Here is a 23614-nt window from a genome sequence, read left to right as displayed (position 1 = left end):
AAAACAAGATGAGCAAAACAACTGGGCATGCGACCCACTCAGTCCCATTGCCTCACTTCTATCAATCACAGTTATAAAAAGCCATGTACGCTAACTGAATGCTGCATAACCATAATTATGATATCCATCGGGAAGTGACCATTGATTAGGAAATGGAGTTATTTTTACTGGAGTAGTGTAGGGCTAGCCAGAGGTTAATGGGGACAAAAACAGGCTGGCCTGGAATCCTTGATAGATTAATACTAATTTGCATGGTGGAGGTTAAGTGCTTCGTGGGCTGCCAAGGGAAATGCAAGTGTCTTAGAATGATTCTGGATAAACAGGAAGGTCAGAACAAGAACAGGGGCCACAGGGGTAAAATTGTTGCCTTTCCAGGAGCCAAGCTCCTCAGCTCTTGAAAACTCACCTAATGTGATACCCTGGGAAGATTCACTGGAAATACTGAAACACATGCTTTTACAGTAGAAACATCCTTGCCATGACCTGTAACCAGAGTGAGCACCAAAACAGCTAACACAAAGCATTGACCAATCAAATGGATGCTCACTGTAAACACCAGTGCGACTATACCAGTGTATTCAGACTGGGAATCATTGCTGTCAACAAAGCCTGATAAGATCTAACCCTGTCCCATGATGGCTGTGCTTACCACATCCATCACTCACTTTGCTCCAGCCACTCAGTCTCCTTTTCCATGCCTTGAATAAGTCAAACTTGTCTCCATCTCTGAGCATTCTCCTGCTCATAGCCTGGTACGGTCTTTCTTTAGGTCCGCGAACAACTGAGTCTTTCCCTTTTGTCAGGGATCAGTGTAAACGTCAATACCTTAGAGTGGCCTTCTCAGATGATTCTAAAGCATCATTTTCCTAGGATACTCTCTGTCAAGTTCCCATTTCTTTCCCTCATTATTCCCTCAGATAAACTTATTTTGTTATTTGTTTCCTTGGTCATTGTTTCTCTCCCTCTCTCTCTAGAATGTGCTCCATGAGCCCAGCACTCTTATTCTTCTTGGCCACTGTATCCCCAGCGCCTGGAACAGTGCTTGACACATGGTACTTGCTGAGTGAGAAAAAAACTGAATGAATGAGATTAATGAATGGCATCTACAGAGAAATGGGCACAAAGATCCTCAGTGGAGAATAGCTACCCCAAAGGTACCTTATTAATGTTACCCTAATTGAGGCAAAAATAACTGAGCAAATAAGAAACAGCATGAAAAAAAAAAAAAAAAAAAAAAAAAAAACAGAAGAACGAATAGGACTTACTATTTGATACCTCAGCAGGGTGACTATAGTCAACAATAACTTAATTGTACCTTTAAAATAATTAGAAAATGTAATTGGATTGTTTATAATATGAAGAATAAATGCTTGAGATAATGGATACCTCATTCCCCATGATGTGATGATCATGTATTATATGCCTGTATCAAAATGTCTCATGTACCTCATAAATATAATACACATACTGTGTACTCTCAAAATTTTTAAATTTAAAAAAAAAGAAAATTTTAAAAAATAGCATGAAGTATCTTCTTGCTGGATACCCAGCTCAAGTCCAGTGCTGGGAAATAAAAAAGTGGTCAACTTCTGCCCAAGATACTCTGACCATGGGTTGTAAACTACACAAGGTCTAGTATAGACTTGTCCACAGTCTCCAGCTCTCTAAGTCTTCATTCCTACAAGCAGAGTAACATGTTGAGGAGGGGAAAGTTGAGCCAATGACCATGCAGTTCATGGAATAGGACATTGTGAGAAAAGGAACAGGGAGGGAAGAGGGGAGACCAGAGGAGTAGAGAGGGCAATGTCCTGCATCCATCAGATCTGTGGTCTACTCTGAGCACATTTGCTTCTCCGTCTATCCTCCTATCCACTCTGCATGGGCAGACATTGTCTAAATCGAGGAAGTTACTTAATCCCTTGAGTTTTCATTTTCTCATCTGGAAAATGATAATAGGGAAGAATCTCCACAAATACTGTGAAGAGTGAGCATTTTGCAGTTGCAGATGGCTCAAAATACTAACAAGCAGGGCAGTTTGGTGGCTTTAAGTAATGCAAGTGATGATACAGAAAACTTCCAAAAGATAAATGCTGTTATCCATCAAATTACATCAAGACTCCTTCCCAGCTTCTGAGGTGAAAACGTCACCTTAATGAGAAAGGGCCATTGTCCTTTCCCCTTGAGAGGAAAAAGCATTTAGATTTTTAAATGTAGAGTTTTCCTGAGGAGAGACAATTTAATCACATCTCAATACAGGAGTATTCAATCTTTTGTTGGGATTTGACAGAAGAAAACATTAAAGTTTTGACACCTCAACAAGCCTGAGTAACAGACCTGAGGTTACCAAGAACTGATCAGAGTTGATGACACTTCAACCAACCTGTGTTTTTGAGATAAATCGCCAGAGAGCTGTGATATTGGAGGTAAAGAGAGGCATGTGCTTTCAACTATCTAGTTTGCTTAAAAATTGATTTATTAAAAACTGATACTTGCTTCTGAAGGATACCATCTGAAATACCTCCTCAAGCCCTACATTTCCTACCATCACCATCATCATATCATTATCATCATATCCACGCCACAGTGACAAATGTTCCAAGGTTCAGAGTTACATGTGATGATAATTATTACAAACAGCACATGAACTTCACAATGTAGTTTTGGTCAGGTATAAAAAAGATGATTTGATATGATCACAGAATCATAAACTGAATTATCTGTAATATAGGAGATGTTATTCGTGAACCCAGTGACTTTTCCAGATGCATTTAAAGTTTTGTTCTTAAAGAGAAATATAACTTTTCACCAAAAATTTGGACATCTCCTTAATCTACCCATGCATACCTAGAAGAATTCCTGATGTGGGCTTATTTTTAATCTGTGCTTTCAGATGTGCTTGCTCATGAATCATCATATAACAGAGTAAATAAAAATTTAAAAATCTCAACCTTAATTGTTTGGGAACTAAAGACTAGACATATACTAATGTCTCCATATGACAGTATGATAAAATTGTGACAAGACAGTGTGAAAAATATTCTGGAGGAAACATAAACCATTAACAATGTTGCTATTGTCTGAGCGCTCTGATGTGGGGGTTTCATAGTGAATTCAGTATTACATGCATGTATATAAGCCTATCCCCCCACCAGGAGAGCACCCCCTCCAAGCCATCTTGGGTGTGCCTGCAAGCTTACCACTGCAGGTTCACACACTTTCTCAATGCATGGAGTCATGGTCAGAATTACCAGTGCTTTCCCTTTCAGCATTTTCCTAATTTATGTTCATAACAGCAAGGTTTTGCATTTGAGTGTTTTGTCTTAAGTTTGCCCGTAGATAAATTTAACCCTCAACTAACCAGTCCTCTGTCTGTTGCCCTGGGTTGTTTTCACTAGGGAGTCCTGTAGCTGATGGCTGGGCTGCAAATGCTATAATCCACTCCCTCCCATTGTCTCAATATGCAGTGAATGCCTTCCCTGAGTATATGTGACAATGACTTTCTCTTTCTGCTTCTGGAAACCTTTTTCATTTGCATTCGTTCTATGGGATATAGAGAACCTATTAATAAGGACAATTTCCAAAAACTGGCCATCTGTGCTCATTGGGACAAGTGAGGAAAAAGCAAGCTGAACATAGGGCCCCACTCTAGGGTTAATCCAGGGCCAAATCAAAGCTCATAAGACCAGATATTCATTCTAACCATTTTAATGTTTCAACATCATTATAGAGCTTTTATGAAATTAGACAGAGGTTACTTTTTTTCCTACTTACTGATATTTTATTTAGAGTTTTCAAACTGGCTAACATGTTTTGTTAAAGGTTTTAATTTTGTAATAACTAATAAATAATGACAAATCTATTTAACACATTATTCAGTTTATTAGTTTATTTAAGACATGGCCTCACTCTGTCGCCCAGGTTGGAGTGCAGGGGCACAATCACAGTTCACTGCAGCCTTGATCTCCCAGGCACAAGAGATCCTTCCACCTTAGCCTCCTAAGTAACTGGGACCACAGGTGCATGCCACCATACCTAATTTTAATTTTTAAACTTTTAGTTTGTGAAGATAGGCTCTCCCTATGTTACACAGGCAACTGTTATTAATGTCTATTTTTTGCTTGTAAAAGTTAAAATACCCATAGAGAAAATTTATTTCATATGGAAGGCACAGCTATATAAAAGAATGAAATCATGCTCTTTGCAGGAATGTGGATGGAGATGGAGGCTATAATCCTAAGCAAACTAACACTGGAACAGAAAACCAAATACTGCATGTTCTCCCTTATAAGTGGGAGTTAAACATTAAGCATATAAGGACATAAACATGGGAGCAATAAACATTGGAGACTATTATAATGGGGAGGGAGGGAGGGAGGGAGACATGGTTTGAGAAACTACTTATTGGGCACTGTGCTCACTACTTGGGTGCAATATACCTGTGTAACAAACCTGCACATGTACCCTCTATGTCTAAAATAAAAGTTGAAGTTAAAAAAGATACTATGACAAAACGGGGATAGCAAAGGAAACAATCAAGAGTGAAGAGACAACCAACAAAATGGGAGAAAATATTTGCAAACCATACACTTGATAAGGGGTTAATATCCAAAATATCTAAGAAACTCCTACAACTCAATAGGAAGTACACAAATAACCCAATTAAAATATAAGCAAAGCACCAGAATTGACATTTCCCAAAAGAAGACATATAAATGGCCAACAAGTACATGAAAAGATGCTCAACATCACTAATCATCAGGGAAATACAACTTAAAACCACAGCGAGATATCACCTATTAGAATGGATAATAAGTGTTGGAAAGGAGGCAAAGAAAAAAGAACCCTTATTTACTGTTAGTGGGAGTATAAATTAGTGCTGCCATTATGGAAAACAGTATGGAAGCTCCTCAAAAATTTAAACCGTAAACTACCACATGACTCAGCAATCTTGCTACTGAGTATGCATATAAAGGAAATGAAATCAGTGTGTTGAAGAGATGTCTGTACTCCCAAGTTCACTGCAGCATTATCCACAATAGCCAAGATATGGAATCAACTTAAGTGGCCATCAATGGGTGAATGGATAAAAAAATGTGATACATATACACACAATATGACACTTCATCTATACAATGGAATGCTGAGCCTTAAAACAGAAGGAAACGCTGTCTTTTGCAAAACGTAGATAAACCTGGAGGACATTATGCTAAGTGAAATAAACCAAACAGAAATACAAATATTCATGATCTCACTTATATGTAGAGTCTAAAAAAGTTAAGCTCATAGAAGCAAGACAGAATGGTGGTTACCAAGGACTGGCGATGGGGAGTAGGTGGTAAGGGGAGTGAGGGGGAGTGGGGAGATGTTGGTCAAAAGACAAAATCTTCAGTTAGATAAGAGGAATATATTGAAGAGATCTATTGTACAACATGGTAACTATAGTTAGTAACAATGTATTGTATTTTTGAAAATCAGAGAGTAGATTTTACCTGTTCTCACCACAAAAAAAAAATGTTAAGTACATGAGATTATGCATGTGGTATTTACCTCAATTTAATCATTCCACAGTGTATACATATTTCAAATATCATGTTATGCATAATAAATATATACATTTTATTTGTCAAAATGTTGATTTTTAAAAATTGTTAGAAAGAAAATATAGAAGGCATAAAAACAAAACAAGGCCGGGCGCGGTGGCTCAAGTCTGTAATCCCAGCACTTTGGGAGGCCGAGACGGGTGGATCACGAGGTCAGGAGATCGAGACCATCCTGGCTAACATGGTGAAACCCTGTCTCTACTAAAAAAATACAAAAAAACTAGCCAGGCGATGTGGCGGGTGCCTGTAATCCCAGCTACTCGGGAGGCTGAGGCAGGAGAATGGCCTAAACCCTGGAGGCGGAGCTTGCAGTGAGCCGAGATCCAGCCACTGCACTCCAGCCTGGGCGACAGAGCGAGACTCCATCTCAAAAAAAAAAAAAAAAAAAAAAAAAAAAAGTCATCCAAAATCCTACTACCTCGAGTTGCATGGCATTGCATTTTGATATATTTTCTTCCCTTTTATCTCTTTTCGTGTATTTAATATTTTTACTTTTATTTTAGGTTCAGGGGTACACGTGCAGATTTGTTATATAGGTGAACTCATGACTCGGGGGTTTGGTTCACAGATTATTTCATCACTGAGATACTAAGAATTGTACCAGACAATCTTTTCTCCTGAACCTCTCCCTCTTCCCACTCTCCTCCCTCAAGTGGGCCCCAATGTCTGTTGTTCCCCTCTTTTGTCCATTTGTCGTCATTATTTAGCTCCCAGTTATAAGTAAGAACATGTGGTATTTGGTCTTCTGTCTCTGTGTTAGTTTGCTAAGGATAATGTTCCAGAAAAGGACGTTATCTTATTCATTTTTATGGCTGCATAGTATTCCACAGTGTATATGTACCACATTTTCTTTATCCAGTCTACCATTGGTGGGCATTGAGGTTGATTCCATGGCTTTACTATTGTGAATAGTGCTGCAATGAACATGCACATGCGTGTGTCCTTATGATAGAATGATTTCTATTCCTTTTGATATATACCCAGCAGTGGGATTGCTGAGTCGAATTGCAGTTCTGTTTTTAGTTCTTTGAAGAAGTGCCACACCGCTTTCCACAAAGGTTGAATAATTTACACTCCCACCAGCAGACAAACCAGCTGAGAGAGCCAAGAAAAAAGCCCCAATGCACTGTAATCTTTTGCTGAAGAAGCCACAAAAGAAAGTCTCACAGAGCCCTGCCTCTGGGTCACAATAAAGGAGGTATCTCTTTCAATAAACACATTTTGAACACCTACAGTGTACTAAGCACTCTGGTATGTACTGGTAACATAGAGATTTTAAAAATCCAACCCCTGTATAGTCAACTAGAGCAGACAGAGATGTAAATAGACACAAAATGGTATTGAAGAGTCAGTGGCAGAGGTAAGCCTAGAGAATGGGGATCAGGGAAATTTTTATGAAAGGGATGGTGCTGGTCTTGAGTAATCAAGGACTAGGAGAAGATAATTAGGCAAGGAAGAATGCACATGCCACACAGACGTTGCAAGCAGCATGTGCAAAACCTCCAAGCTTTACACAAATCATCAGATTCTGGAAACTGCTAGTTCTACATAGTTGAGGCAACTAAAGGGGGTTATCAGCTAGAGATACGGTCAACTCATTAACTTTCTCGTGTAGTTTTGAGAAATCAGATTGCTCTTATCTGGAACACTCTATGTCAAAAGTCAAGATGTTGGTATCAAGACAATATTGACTTTCTGGATCTGGAGCTACGACTTATGGACTTTCCTCAAGTCCCTGATGGACTTGAATCAATCATTTTTAAGAGTGGCCAATGTTCAGGTCAATTGAAGATATTTACTAAATACCAGCTTAGAAGAAAGCAATCTTAATCAGGTTTACTTTTTTCCTTTCTACTTTAAATCTATCAGTCTCATCAACTATAGAAATAATACATTTAGACGAGTTAATGGTTACAGCACACCAACATGGCACATGTATACATATGTAACAAACCTGCACATTGTGCACAAGTACTCTAGAACTTAAAGTATATTTTAAAAATTATATGAAAAAAACATTTAAACTAAATGGAAAAAAAAAGAAAAAAGAAACAATCAAGATTGCCTTTTTGTATGAAAAAAATCAAGATTGCTCTTTTTGTATGAAAGCACAGGTTCCTAAATTATCTTCTTTAATAAAAAGTCATATAGAACAGCAGTCCCCTGTTTTGGGGCACCAGGGACCAGTTTCCTGGAAGATGATCCTTCCACAGATGGGGAAACAAGAGGATGGTTTCAGGATTAAACTGTTCCACCTCAGATCATCAAGCATTAGATTCTCATAAGGAGCATGCAACCTAGATCCCTTGCATGCACAGTTCACAGTAGGGTTTGTGCTCCTATGAGAATCTAACACCACTGCTGATCTGACAGGGGGTCGAGCTCAGGCAGTAATGTTCCCTTGCCTGCCACTCACCTCCTGCTGTGTGGCCCAGCTCCAATACTGGTCCATGGCCTGGTGCATTGGGACCTCTGACATAGAAGCAAGGGAATAAGTAGTGTAAATAACCTCTAACACATGTATGGATATATTCTCTTATTTATGTCCCTACAATCCTCATCTCCACTAGCTTTCTGGTCAGAGACTGTGTTGAATGCTAACACTGCTAATAAAAGCTGTAATGGATGACTAACAAGACATGTTAAACCTGGGATGCCAAATGGTTCCATTTCACCTGCCAGATCCTACTGATTGTTAGTGACTGCCTATCAATGAATAATCAGCACATTTTTTTTATAAAGTTTAATCAGAAGTAAATATTTTAAGTTTTGCATACTGTAATATTAATATATGGCCTCTATGGCAACTATTCAACTCTGTCTTATGGTATGAAACCGATCATAGATAATACACAAACAAATGGGCATGCCTGCATCTCAATAAAACTTTATGTACAAAAATAGGCTGAGGGCCAGATTTGATTTGCTGACTCCTGGCCTAGCATATTGAATGAAAGGCTACATCTCAGCTAAGTGGGATGAACAAGGGCACAAATTTGCAATCCCTGTGTTAGATTAACTCTATCTAAGAGCTGAAACTTGCAAATGAGACAGCTTAGTTTTAATTCTGATTCTTTTTCTAATTTAACAGGCAGTTTTAAACCAATTGTTTAACTCTTATTTTTGGCTAACGTTCTTGGTTGCAAGCAACAGAATCCACACTGGCTAGTTTAAGCCTCGAAGTGAAAAACCACACAGCAAGGATCAATATGGTAACTAAGGAGCTAGGAGGTTCATCACATGCCCCTACAAGACCAAAGGCCTTCACCACTGTGCTGACCAGGGGATCCCCTCACCTGGACACCATCTCCTGTTGCTTATTTTTATGTTCAAGTCTCACTCTTGTGTATTTGAATAACAAAGCTTAGGTGACATATCTGTTCCCCAGCTAAAAGGGAATGTGGGAAATACAGGTTTTGGATTCTGTTGGGAAAATGATATTCAATATATGAGAAACTACCAAAATTTAGAAATGGTGCACAAAAGATCCTGGGTAAGCATGGCTGGCAGAAGTCTACTGTAATCTCCCCATCTAGATTTCTTCCCCTATCAAATTGGTGATCCTGTTCCTGTACCAAACTGCTCACTATGGTAATTTACAAGTAATGTAAGGGAAGATATTTTACTTTGACATAATTCATTATTTAAAAACTTCCCAGGATTCTGATTTAACATGTAAGCAGCTTTTGAAAAGCATAACAAATGTTTGGCTTATAATCTAATTTCATCACTGATTTTACTTGTAATTCACAACTTTATTTTCATCTTACCTCTAAAAATATAGCTTCCCTATACACTAAGAGGTAGAGGAAAGCAGAAAAATATAACTACTCTTAATAACAACAAGGCTAATAACAAGAGCCTGCTGAGTTATGCATTTATTATATGCAAAAAGACAACTGATGACATTTTGTTCTCCTTGCAATCTTTAAATCTTTCTTTTCCTTCCCTTTCATTACTGTCCTCTTTTTAAAGTAAAGCAGGCCAGAGGCCCTGGCACTCCGTGTGTCTCCTTTGCCAGTCCTGGCAAGTGTCCTTTACACCTTGACAGCTTTATCACCTGCAGTCAGCCTTTTCCGTAAGCCACGCAGGCATATTATTGGAAGCTGGTGTGTCGGTTCCTCATGTGCTTTTATTGCTGTTCTCATCTTTGTCTACAAAGGAGAAGGTTCTTTTATGGCTGTGGAGATAATTGGTTCACTAGACTTTCCTCAGGTTTTTCAAAAAGCTTCTAAACCCTATAGCTTATTATGATTGTAAGCTTTTCTCACAATTCAAGCAGTAGGGTAATTTTCCGGACTTGAGGAAAGCTTCCTTTCTCTGACTTTTTAGCGTAGGTTTCTCTCAACTATTCCCTGCACTGAGGAATCTCCATTCCTGCCGTTATAGCTTTTACAATTAAAGTTCATCATGTTTGCCTCCTTTTTTCAGTCTCACCAAGTGTTCTTTCAGAGCACATTTTACCTCATCCAGAAATCAACTGCTGACATTTTTTAAAGAAAAAAATGCAAAACTATGTATACACTCCTCCTGGTCAACTTTTCTCATCCAGTGAGAGAGAAATCATTCCTTTAAAAAAAATAAGAAGACATGCAAAGTTTATTCCTAGTCGTATTTGGTTTGTTCATTACTATATCCCCAGAAACATGCAGGGCCTGGTACATAGGAGTCCCCAAAAAATACTTTCTGAATTGATAAATAATTGAAATAATACATCCTAAATGTCAGCTTACATTGCCCCCAGACTGTTCTTCTGAGCCTCTATGTTCTGTGGCACAAATGTCCATGTTGTCCAGTAGTAAATTAAAATATCAGTCACAATAATGAAAATAGAAATTATTATCAATATATTTCTTAAAACAAGGGAAACAGAAAATTGTTCACCAAAAATGTATTTGGTCAAAACGTTATATTTAATACATATCTCCTAAATGTACCATAACCATTTTCTTTGCTGTAAGTAAATGAAACCAAAAGAGTCAGTAATCCTTGGGCAAGTCCCTACCACCCCTCAGTCCATTAAGCTAAAGGAGCTAGATCTCTTAGCTAATACATCACTCTCTGTTTATAGTTTTTTGAGCCATTGGACATAGAATATGGACTGTTCATTTCACTTTATATTTTGCAATACAACATCTAATGCCTGAGTTATTCATGGGAGTTAATAGATGGGTTTCAGAGGGCTAATACACAGAAAAAGCTGTTTGTATGTGCAAAATAATACAGACAGGGAAAGAATCCATAGGTTTAATCAGCCTCTCAAATGAGTTAGTGACCGAAAAAAGTCCTGGTCTAAATGTGGTGAAGTCTATCTATACCCATTTTTTCTCTCTGATGTGGCCTGGGTAAGGTAGTTGAAAGGAACTGGTGGTGGATAACATTTCTAGCCTTCTGGGAATTCTCTGAAGCATCACAGACTTAAGAGGTTAACTAATTTAAACTATTCACCTTCCACTGTGCAGTGGAAGGCCATTACAAGAAATTATGAATTCAAGTCAATCAGATTTTAAAATGATCTTTCTGAGGTGAGATTTAATCTATACCTAAAAATTTCTGCCAAAAGCACTAAGCTCTGCCAGGTGGTCCACATACAACTCAAAATGTGAGATCATAAAAGTAGAAAACCACATCAATAAAGTCAACAACTAGAGGCATAATATGGTATGTATGAGGCCTGCCTTTCAGTCCATGTTGATGGTGCAGAACTGAGTTGCTATAGGATGTGCTGGAAATCAAATGACTCTCTGAGGATGGGGAGAAATGGAGACACTAATGTAAAAATTGAAGTAATGCAGGAGAACTGAATCTCCAGAAAACAAAATCACAGTCTTTTCAGTAAATATGTACAAGCTCTCCTTATATTATAGGCATGCTTAACTCTCTTCTGTTACCAAATGTTGTGAGTTTCTCTCTGCAATCCACACGTGCTGCCGAAATTATCCTTATCTTACTCTTTTCAGCTTATATCACTGCACTCTCTCACTAAAGGTAGGAGGAAATGCTTCCTCATCCCTCACCAACACACAACTTCTGAGGAAGGCATTTGCTTCGGCTGGGACTGAAGAATATTTCTTTCATGCATATGTTCCAGCCCAAGACATGTTTCCTAAGAAATATATTAAAAGACTGAGAAAGCTTAGAAACAAACTTATGACTGTGTTTTTTTTCTCTCTCTCTTTTGTTTTTCACTTTAAAGCAATAAGAAGAAAATTACCCATGCCTTTTACTGGCTATCAGGGTATACAGAACATGGTGTTTTCAAACAGATAACTGTACACTAAAAAAAAATTAAATCTCAGAGGAAAAGTCTTTTCCCTTCCTAAACAAACACATGAAGCTAAGTATGAAACCCAGCAATTCTTTTAGCAAAAAAAAAAAAAAAAAAACAAAAAACAAACCTAGGTGTCACCTTGGAAGGTAGAGAGCAAGAGAATGAGATGTAGACAATTGGGAAACGTAGACTTCAAATGGTCTTAACTGGAAAGGTGAAAACTGAAGTTACCACTATTTGGATGATTAGCCCAAAGCATTTCCTGGGTAGAATTATCAAGTACCCAGAAAATTGCATCAAATTTCCATTTGATACTACAAGTATATATCTGGACAAAATTATTTACTAGTCAGAGTGGGGGCTAAGGATGGCAGGGGGCAACTGAGTCAAAAGTGAACTAAGAATGGGAAAGTTTCTCATTGCTTTCAACAATCATTCTGCATACCTTAACACTGGGGATATAGTTTTATAAGTGGAATATTTCTACAGCATCCATAAAATTCAGAAAAAATAATAAAGGTGAGTATTAAAAAATAAAGCTAAGCAGGTATCATTTCATTTTACATAAAATAGAGATTGTATTCCCAGTTGGTCTGAAGTGAAGACAGCTATTTCCATTTACTATGCCCCTTAAAGCAGTTTTAAAAGTATCAGCCTCTCTGCTCAATTGTAAAATGCCTGCTAGTTTTTGAAGGAGTGCTTTGGAGGGTGAGAAAGATTCAACTCTAAAATGGCTAAAAGACAGTTTTATGAATCTCACTGTGTCTACAAGATGAAGTATTCAGGCCGTTATCATGTGCTTATATTTCTAGGATGTGAACAGACAGCTCCTGACTCGGTATTGATGACTGCTTACTATGCTGGCACCTTTTGTGCCACACAATAGGTAACACATCTGCAAAACCGCTCTCAGAAGCAAGAGAAGCAGCTGTTAAAATTACACTCTTCCTGCATTAAAACCACCCCCCAGTTGTGAGCTTTGTGAGTACTGTTAAGAAGTCATCTTACCTGATTCCTGTTGATGAGCTCTTTATATATGTAGTCTTCTGAAAATATCATCGAGGCTTGTTGCCAGTCTTCTATTATTAGCAAGAATTCCACCTCTTGTGAAGCAACAGAAGCCAAACCATTATAGTTTATAGACCCCCTAATTCCCACCTATTAGGCAACCAGCCTCCTATTGGGTTGGAAAAGACTGAAATTTACATGCATATACAGTTTAACCAGAAGCATTCATTTCAGTAGAAGAGGACCTCCCAAGGTACTAAAAATCAAGTTTCCCATCCCCAGCCTCTTCTTATACAAATCCCTTTCCTCTCCCTGGACTACTACTCAGTAGCTCACCAGAATCATGAGGTCCAGTCCAGATTGTCCTTAACACTATCCTGGAGGAATTGGGCCCCTCGCCTTTCACCAGATGAAAAACTTTTGGAATAGGAAACAGGAGGTTTTCCATACTGAAAACCTCACTTTAAGGGGAAACTAGTAAAATATGGTTAAAAACTGAGATCTGACATAACCCCTTGTGGAAATTTCTACCCACTTCCTAGGAAGCTGGGTGCCTGGCCAGCAGCATTCAAGAAATGGTGGCCCAGGATCCGCTCACATTTTTCACTAGAAATCTGTATTTCCTTCCTGGGGCTGCCATAACAAATTATCACAAACTGGGTGGCTTAAAACAACAGAAGCTTATTCTACCACAGTTCCAGAAGCCAGAAATAGGAAATCAAGGTGTCAGCAGGGCTGCGCTGTCTGCAGAGGCTCTAAGGGAGAATCTGTTCTTTGCCACTCCTATTTCTGCTTGTTGCTGGCATTCCTTGACTTGCAACCACATCACTCCACTCCCTGCCTCCATGACCACAGCACCCTTTCTACCCATCCTATCTCCTTTTGCTCTCTCTTAGAAGGACACTTGTGGTGGAATTAAGGGCTCACCCAGATAATCTAGGATATTTTTAAAAAACTATATCTGCAAAGACCCTTTTTCTAAATAAGATACCATTTACAAATTCCAGAACTTGGTATCTTTGGGTAGTCTTTATTTAGCCTATTACAATATCCAAGACCCTAAACCTTGAGTAGCTACAGATTTTGAGGAGTGGTGGATGTTAGACTGTTGCAATTGCTGACCGACATGAAGCTGTTGGTTTATTTAGTATTATCCTCTAATCTGTGCCAAAAGGTTTGTGCTTTCTTGATGCCTCGCTGCATAAAGGTTTGGATGAGACTGGCTTTGCCTTATCTTCTTTTAACCCAGCTACTCACTTTTACCCTCTCTCTCATCCCCTTCTCATTGCCCAACACACTGACATTGCTGCTGTCAGTAAGAGGGCGGCCTGTAAAGTGCTTTATCTCTATATTTTACTAGTTTCCCCTTGAAGTGAGTCGGCAAGAAAATGAAACACAATTCAGTGTTCTTAAGCCACAGGACTATCAGTCTTATTCTCAATCTGGCTGCCTTCCCTGTGCATCATAGTCTGTTTCATGTGTATTTGTTTCCATGCTGCTTTATTCATAAATCAACCAGGCTAAAAGAATGGTGATTGCCCATTTGCTTTGAGTCTATTTGCTCTGTCATCTCCTAGACAAGGTAAAGATTGGCCGATGTTGAGGTTGGAGGAGGATTTAAGCCCACACCTCTCCCCAGAAATCCCTGGCTACATCTTCCCCACAAAAGTTCCCCCAAACAGAGTAAATACAAAAGGATATTGTCCAACTTTGGTAGTTTCCCCACACCTGCAGTCACCTGCAATTTGCATTCATGGTCTGACCTTGGTTTCCAACACTTGCACGATAACAAGGAGGAAAGTTTGTTCAGTACAACAGATTGCATCATAAGCCCATGTGGCTTAGGTGAATTTAATGCGCCTGGGTGAGGGTAGGGAGAAAGAAAGAACATAAATCATGGGGTGTTTCCACCTTCTATTCCACTCAGTGAGCATAAGCTCCCAGCTAGAATGAAATGAAAGACACAAATATCTATTTTCTCAGTCAGTCTGGCCTCAGTTTTCCAATAACTCTCAAAATATAAGCATCTTGCTACACTATGTGTAATTCTAGAATTTGAAGTTGTGTATTACCATGCAACATGATTCTCAAAAACACAATCCAACGGCTTCATTATAAATGTATATGTAACACTTGTAGAGTTGCATATATACTACACTATTTATTGTTCTTTGTGTTTTAAATTATTTTCAAGGATAATTTTCACAATTCAGGATTTTTCATTGACTTTGTAAACTCTGCCAGTTACAACTCAACTGTGATGAAAGAAGTAAAGGAATTAAATAGCTAGACATAAATGATACTGCAGCCAGCATCACATCCTGAAATGTTTCTTATCAAAGTATTTATAAAAACTCAGCTATGAAAGTGGTTTTAGAGGTCACCTCATACAGAATACAGTCTGTTTTCAGTCAGGATAGGCTCTGTTATGTTCAGTAATATACAACCCCAGAATCCAATGGTTCAAAACACATCGAAGGTTTGTTTCTGCTCATGCCACATATCTATTGCAGGCCAGCTGTGGGTCTGTTCCACATTATGTTCACCTGGAGCCCAGGCTGATTCTTAACAATTTTACTTAACAATTATACACACTGACAGTTATTGTGGTAAATGGGAAAGAAACACGATAAACCGTACCATTTTTCTTAAACCTTCTGCCTAGAAGTGGCAGATGTCACCCCTGCTCATATCTCATTGGCCAGCGTAAGTCATATGATCACTCCTGAGTTCAACAGATACATAATTCTCCAGCACAGAGAGGGAAATGGAATATTTAGCCAACTTACAAGGATTCTCTCTTCAGTATTTCCCCCAAAATAGTCATTGGACAATGTTTAGGTGCTCATCATCCCTCGAGGAAGCCTACTCTACTTTCAGTCAGTTCCAAGTATTTAAAAGTTCTCCTTTATGTTCTCGTGTAGGGAAAAGTTCTCCTTTAGGTCTGTCTCCTCAGAGCTTCCACCTATGGGTCCTCGTTTTGTGCTATTATGTCAGTGAGGACAAATCTAGTTATTTTCCATGGGACAGCTTCTCAAATATCTGAAACACCTAAGCCCTTCAACTATTTCTCATGTTTCAGGGTGTTAGGTCTTTGCTTAATACGTTTGCTTTTCCAAACCCCTATTCCAGTAATAAATTTCCTTAGCATTCTTTCAGCGTTCTTTCTGCCTCATAGAACTTTCTACACATTGGCTTCCAGTGATGTGTTTTTTTACCATCAAATTTATTTCACTCGGTTCAAATGCCTGTCACAATGCCTGCGGTCTCCCTCTCAAGACCCAACGAACAAGATTCAGCAGGAAGATACATGGTTATGGCACCCTAGGTATCCGTGTTCCATGGCACTGTTTGTACCTCATTAGTAAACATTTTCTTTAAATTATCTTGGATACTCATTAAATATTATCAGCTACTTAGAACCAAAGGATAATTATGAGTTTAATGAAGCGTGCACCAGCTTGCTCAAGTCTAACGTTTGTTTCTCTGCTGGGACCCCATTTTACTTTGCACTTATCCTTCAGCAAAGCTACTCTACAAAGTCACTTTGGCAATAAGAAGTATTTAATTAGATTAATGAATTTTTATCGCCTCTCCTAGGGATTAGGCTTGTTAAATCCTGGCGACCAAAGAACAACAGATTTTTTATTACTAAATGTTTAGGGACGCGCTGGTTGTGCTGCAATGGCAGTCCTCATAAGTCAGGCTGCTCTGGGCAGTTCTACCTTGGATCCCTTGGTAGGCCAGGGATATTTGGCAGAGACAACCTGTGCCTTCAGTTAAATCACAGAAATCAAAATGCAAATGAAATCATGTGCAACCCAGACAAGGCTTTCGGCAGCTGTCTTTCTGTCAGAGGCTGCTGACTTATTGTACCCTGAGAAAATGTGCCCTCTCTTCCTCTATTTGCAGGTGTTTGGGAGGAAAGGGAAGACCCTATAATGAGTACTTCCAGCTCTTCACGAGCGCATGTGTAACCACCGTTATTTTCCTAACTCACCGGTGTGGTGAGTAATAAGGCATAAGGGGTGGATTTTTTTTAAGGATAGTATGTAATTCATCTAAAGATGTTAAATGATATACATATGTAAAACAATTTGGTATCCGTTTTAGCTCATGCTTTGAATTATGGCAATATCTTTCATCTAGAAACTTCAAAGCACTTAAAAAAAAATCACACACACACATTTCGCCCTATCACATTCCTATGAGGCAGTTTTAAAGTATAGATATTCCCACTTAATAAATGGAACAACTGAGGCACAAAAGCCCAGAATCAGCCAACGTTGTAAAATAAATCAGCATCACAACAAAAGAACAGTCTCGTGGTGACAGGACTGATGTTCTTTCAGAAGTGTGTAAATCCAAATGTAATCATGGAATCATCCTTCAGAAGATGATGTCCCAGGAAGAGACAGGAATAGGAATGGGGCTTAAAAGGAGATAGGAGACTTCCTGGGTGATAAATTTTTGATCAGAGGAGAGAGGGGAAAACAGAGAACTGGAGCTGTTGAAAGTAAGCTGTATGGCAGTTCAGAGGAAAATTCAAACTAAAATATAAACAAGGAGGGCATCCTTAAATTTAGTCAATTTGTATACATTTAGGATTTAGTACAAAACATATAATTTATACAAATCATATAATTTATCACCCATACTATGACATTTTTAAGAGACAAAGGGAGTACCGTCAATAATTGCACTAACTGTACCTGTCTCACTTCTTTGCACTCAGGCTAATAAGCAGTTTTGCAGTGTTTTTAAATAAGTATTCTCCTTTAAACACCATCCAAGTGTTTTTGAGACCTCACAATTTGAATGAAGGAACTGGGAGAGAAGTAAAAAAAATGAGTCCGGAGAGGGGCTTTCCATAACTGCAAAAATGTAAACCAAGTTTGGCATGTTTTCTTACCTAAGACCAGTTGTCTTTTCTAACACTTCAGGTGGGAGAAATGTCACCTGTGAATAAATTGTACCAGGCTAAATAACCTATTTTCCCTTCTTTCCAATTACCTGTTTTTTAAACTAATGTTCCCTGCAGACTGTATTTGGCCAGTCTGACTGAAGAAGTCACAAAGAAGGCGGCATTTGGGGACTGTGGTTACCTGTAGACACAGACATTTATCACCACGCTAACACTGCCAATAGTTTACAGGGAGAGTTGGACTGGACGACCCTGCAAAAACAGGCGTTCCCCTTTCCACTCAGGTGAGGCGACAAGTGGAGACAGTAGCATAAGGGTTTTTTGGGGGGTGGAAAGTTTAGTGTAAAGATCAAGAATAAGTATCCACACACTGCCTCTAGTCCAGTTCTGTCCAACAGAACTTTCTGAGGGGAGAGAAGCATTTCACTCATGCATAGTCTTATACAGCAGCCACCCACCACATGTGGCTATTCAGCATTGAGATGTGTCTAGAGCAACTGAGGAACTAAGCATTTAATTTTATTTAATTTTAGTGAATTTAAATTTAAAAGTCATGTGTGGCTAGTGACTACCACATAATACAAATCTAGACACTCAAATATATATATGACTTTGTTGTCTAGGAATCAGCAGATGCTGCACTTTTTCAGTTTTCTAACACCTAAGAACAGTTTTGCATGTTAGGATCTATCTTGTCTTTAACTAGAGAAGGGGTCAAATCAGGAGTTCAGCCTGCCAGAAAGGGAGCAGGATGAAGACCTTCCCATTTTTATGCTGACATCCACCATCAGAGCAATGATTTGATTTAGCAGTGGTGGCTCTGGGGCCAACATCACAACTTTAAAGGGCAGTCTCCCAAGAGGTGAAATAAAGTAGTGCAGCTACAACACCTGGAAAGTAGAAGCAAATGTGAATCTGCCAAAGCATGAAGTGCCTGTGCAAGAAACTAAATGCTATCTTTCATTTCTTTTATCTGCAGTTAAGACACAGTTTAAAACAGCTGAGTAGTTGCCTTTGTGCTAATATCATTTAACGCTATGTTTGAGTGGCAGGTCTGATTCATCAGGCTAGCGAGATCTATCCTGGTTTGGATGGTTCTTCCTCCAGTGGAAGACATCTAAGTGACTACAGATGGAGAGCTCTTTTTCAATGCCTTTTGTAAACAACGCTGGTGTCAGACTACCCCCTGCTGGACAGAGAAGGAAGAAAAAAATTAGGTACCTTTCCTAAAAGGAACAATATCCTATTTCCTACAGGGATGGGCGTTTTGTTTTACTCTCAGTTTGGTAGATTATCACTATGAGCAATTTTAATAACATTATAAGGCACTGCCTTGGTCATATCCTTCTGTTTCTTCTAGATCTTTATGCAGCACAACACTGCAGAGGTGACCCACCAAGGGTAAACCTGGACTGGATTCTGTACCTTTTTATAGTAGGCTTACCACTTATAACAGGGCTGTTATAAGGAACAGCACAAGCTTCATGAAAAATCTAAGCTGAATAAACCATAGAGGAGTTTACATTCATGCAATTCACTCACACACACATAAAATCAGTTCAACATATGGACATCAGTTGACTAACCACTTGACATAACATCCTTCAGTCACCAAACCATGCTATGGATGCAGTTATTGTAACTATTTGGCCTCAGCTAATATTTTGCAACATCAAAACAGCTTCTTTGCTATTAAGTCATAACAAAAGGACAAATTTCCTCTCCTATAAAGGTATTTCCCAAAATCCAAAGTAAAACCAAATGAATTTAAGCACACCTCTGACCTATAGAGTCACAATATACACTAAATCCAATGCAATTCAGAAGTAAGCATTTATTTCTGAATTTCACATATTTAACTATTTGAAATCTTATTGAACTATCTTTTTCTTTAGAATTATGATGCTTTCTGTATCTATTTTTTCCACTTTCAAGACAGAGTAAGATATATAATTAAATATAAACTTGCTTAAAACTTTTAAAAATTATCTTATTACATCCTTACAACAGAAAAGTTATAGCTAGGACTTCATCAAAATAACCAACTACCATGTAAACAGCATAAATGTGCTACATACTATGCAGTTTCATTTAAATGGAACTTTCCCCCTGGCCTTGAAGTTGTGAGACAGCACTAAAGACAGGTTGCACTGAGAGAAAGAGTGGTGGCCTGGATATTGTTAAAAATCTATCACTAATTAATAAGAATTGGATGGATTACTCATTTTAGTCATTTCCCTTGGCTTCTTGACAATTATGCATTGACAAGATCCTAGACCACAACTACTGAAACCTTACAACACCATTTAAAACAAATTCGGTTTCAGAGAAAATGACACATTACTGAAGCAATCACACATCCAGTCATTAAATCTGCTGCAGCGTCTGAACTGGACAGGCTAGAAATGAAGTAATGCTGCCACTTGTAAAACTGTCCATCTGCTAATGGGCACCAGCCAGCTATGACCAAACCTGATCTCCACAGGGTACACAGAGCAGTGGATTGTTCTGGGACAGTGGCGATTTACCATATCTCAGGGCCCTGTACTCACAGAGGAAGGGGGTGGAAAGGGGGAAGGTAGAACATAGATTATTTTGCCAAAAGGCAGATGAGAAAACCAATGCTAACTTTATAGTCATCACCTCTTTAAAGAACAAAAGAGAAGACTCCATAGGTGAACAGTCAGGCTATAATACCAACAAACTTCAGTAAATTCAGGAACTTCACAAAAGATAACCATCTTCAACTTGTTCTTGACCCTGTCTGCTCTTCTCTTATTTGGAACTTCATGGGTGAACATTGTCCTCTAACCTCGAGACCATATGCACATGGGTGGGCACAAGTACACATGTGTCTGTCTTAACCGCTTCAGTGATTCTGTAGGTCTGACAAAGTCACATAAGAAATACTGGGCCAGGTGCAGTGGCTCACACCTGTAATCCCAGCACTTTGGGAGGCCAAGGCGGGTGGATCATGAGATCACGAGTTCGAGACCAGCCTGATCAATATGGTGAAACCGTGTCTCTACTAAAAATACAAAAATTAGCTGGGCGTGGTGGCACGCCCCTGTAAGCCAAGCTACACTGGAGGCTGAGGCAGGAGAATCACTTGAACCCAGGAGGCAGAGGTTGCAGTGAGCCGAGATCGTGCCATTGCATTCCAGCCTGGGTTAGACTCTGTCTCAAAAAACAAAAAAACAAAACAAGAGAGAGAGAGAGAGATTCTGAAACCACAAGTTACAGGAGTGTATAAGCATGTGGGGGTATTTTTTGTCACCTGGTTAGAAGAAAGGCTTAGTCAACTGGATGGGGAAAATGCAGAAATCAACTTCTGCTTTCAGGAATAGGCTCCTCTGCCAATGCTAACACAGGAATATTTGGTTGACGAAGTGAATCTCTTTCTTTCTTCCACCTTTATCTCCCTCTGTATGAAGTAAAAACAGGAATGTCTACTTTCTTAACAAAGAGGGTTTGCTAATGCTTGAGAAATGCCTTGATGGTGCAAAGTGATAGGTGTTATTGGAGCGAGGTACTACAGGAACAGACAAGCTTAGGCATGGCTGGCTGCTGGCTGCTCTGGTAACTGATGGTACACCTGGGTGTTCTGTTTGGACCACAGTACCAGACCTGCTCATACCCTTCTCCCTTCCTCACTGATACTCAGTCTCTAAAGTGAGCAAATGCTGACAGTCAATAGGAACAGGTCCCCAGCTTTCCTCCCCAGGGCTACCACGGTGCATGGACAGCCTTATTGTCAAACCCTTAAAGCCTAGTAAGATGAAAAGGAATAAACAGTAATGAGCTGCAACTTATTTTCCATCATGAAGTTTTCACTAATAAAGACTTTACATCTCTTCAAGCACATGAATAAAGAAAGCCTTTTGTTTGTTAAAAAATGAGCCATCCAAAGACAGAAGCACATGAAAGAAAATCTCTTCTAAATTTGTCCATCTTTTTAAAATTTGGGAGTGATCATGAGGCAAGATAAGTTTATAAGGTATTTTGATAGAAATTATTAAGATAGACTTAAATTTATGAAATGAATAGGTCACACCTAATCAATCTATTTTTTTTGGCCACCTTCCTGATCAATGTAGGTCAATCTCATTTTAGCCATTGTGTTTAATTGGGTTTTTTCAAAATGGTAGTTCCTAATCAGAATCATATGAGTCACAGTTCAATTCATCCACTTCATACTAAACTACGTCTCTGGTAATGACAACTCATAGTGATTGTACACTTAGCATATGCCAGGCACATGCTGGCCCTGCACATATATTACCACGTTCAGTCTACACAACAGCCTTGCAAGAAGGGTTCATGTTTATCCCCATTTACAGATAGGGAAACTTTGCCAAGGTTACCTAACAAATAGGGCAGAGTCAGGACTGGAACTCAGTGGACTCCCGAAATGGGCCTCTTAACCACTATGACATGCTCCATAAACCCATGGAATCAAATAATTGATTCATACACAAATATACAGACAGACATATAGAGAAAGACATATATCTGAATGTACATATGTATACATATGTATTACATACACACACATATGTATACATATACATGTATATGTATGTATATATGTGTATGTGTATGTGTGTGTGTGTGTACGCAGATATTCAGAGCCATGGAACTTAAAAAATATGGGCAACCATTCCTAAACCTTTAAAAGAAATAGACAGTCTATGCATGTAGTCCCTCGTAATGGTCAATGCAAATCTGGTCCATTTGGCTTTACCAGCCCATCTCTGGAATAATGAAAATTTACCACGCTGAATACCCTTAGCACAACCTTTGGCTGTATTTGTCTGCATACTGTATAATACTATGTATGTTAAGAAAGGGGTCTTAATGCTGCACACCATCTCTGACAAACCCCATCCTTGAAGTTTGATTTAGTATTGTTAGTTTCTGATTTAATACTAAAAATAATTCCAACCTTATAAATCTGTTTACCAAGGAAGACAGAGATAAAGACACAGGGTATGAGTGTGTCTTCACATCTGATATTACAGGTGTGAGTTTAATCAGACCTAAAGTTTTTATTCCATTTGTTGAAATGTACCCTGTGTCAATAGGGCTATCTCTTTCTCTCATCATCTGTAACAAGGATGTTGTTAATTTCTCATGAGTCACGTGTGAAACGACCAGGGAAACAAATACAATCAATCCACCCAGAAATTGAATCTGCAAAGGTACCTGGTAATGGAATAGAAATACTATAGAATCTCCTTAGAGTTAAGGTCTAGACAACATCTATTCTGCTTGGCACTGAGAAGAATTTTTTAAAAGACAGGAAATGGGAGAAGGATAAAATGGAAATCTAATTTTGAGAAATAAGGATTAAAGGTTCCATTATTCATGCTGTTTTCACTGTATATATTGAGTTAACAACATGTGATTTTACTGGATGAAAATGTGGGCCACATGCAAGGAGAGTGTGGTGCAGATAAATCCCCACAGCGACAGTAATGAGTGAGGGTTAGTGTCTTGTCTGCGTGAGGCTGTAAACAGTCCTGGGTTCTGAGCTGCTATAATAAGTGGAGATTGTTCCTGGACTTACTGGGGAGCACAGATAGTTTCCGCCACAGGAAAAGCAACCCCCCCGAGGCAGAGAGGCGCGGCACTGCTATCTTCCTGGTTATCCCGTGGTAATGTGCAAATTGTGGGCCCCGAAGTGCAAACCCCGGCAGGGGGCGGGGCTGCAAGCTCCTCAGAGTTGGCTGCCTGCCTTCTTTTATTTATTTATTTATTCTTTCTACACGCTGTTTTGCCGATACTTGACAGGTAGGTGTTTCTTTTGCC

The sequence above is a fragment of the Rhinopithecus roxellana genome, chromosome 4, assembly GCF_007565055.1.
Source record: "Rhinopithecus roxellana isolate Shanxi Qingling chromosome 4, ASM756505v1, whole genome shotgun sequence".
In the NCBI taxonomy this organism is placed as follows: domain Eukaryota; kingdom Metazoa; phylum Chordata; class Mammalia; order Primates; family Cercopithecidae; genus Rhinopithecus; species Rhinopithecus roxellana.
This window is presented reverse-complemented; position numbering follows the sequence as displayed.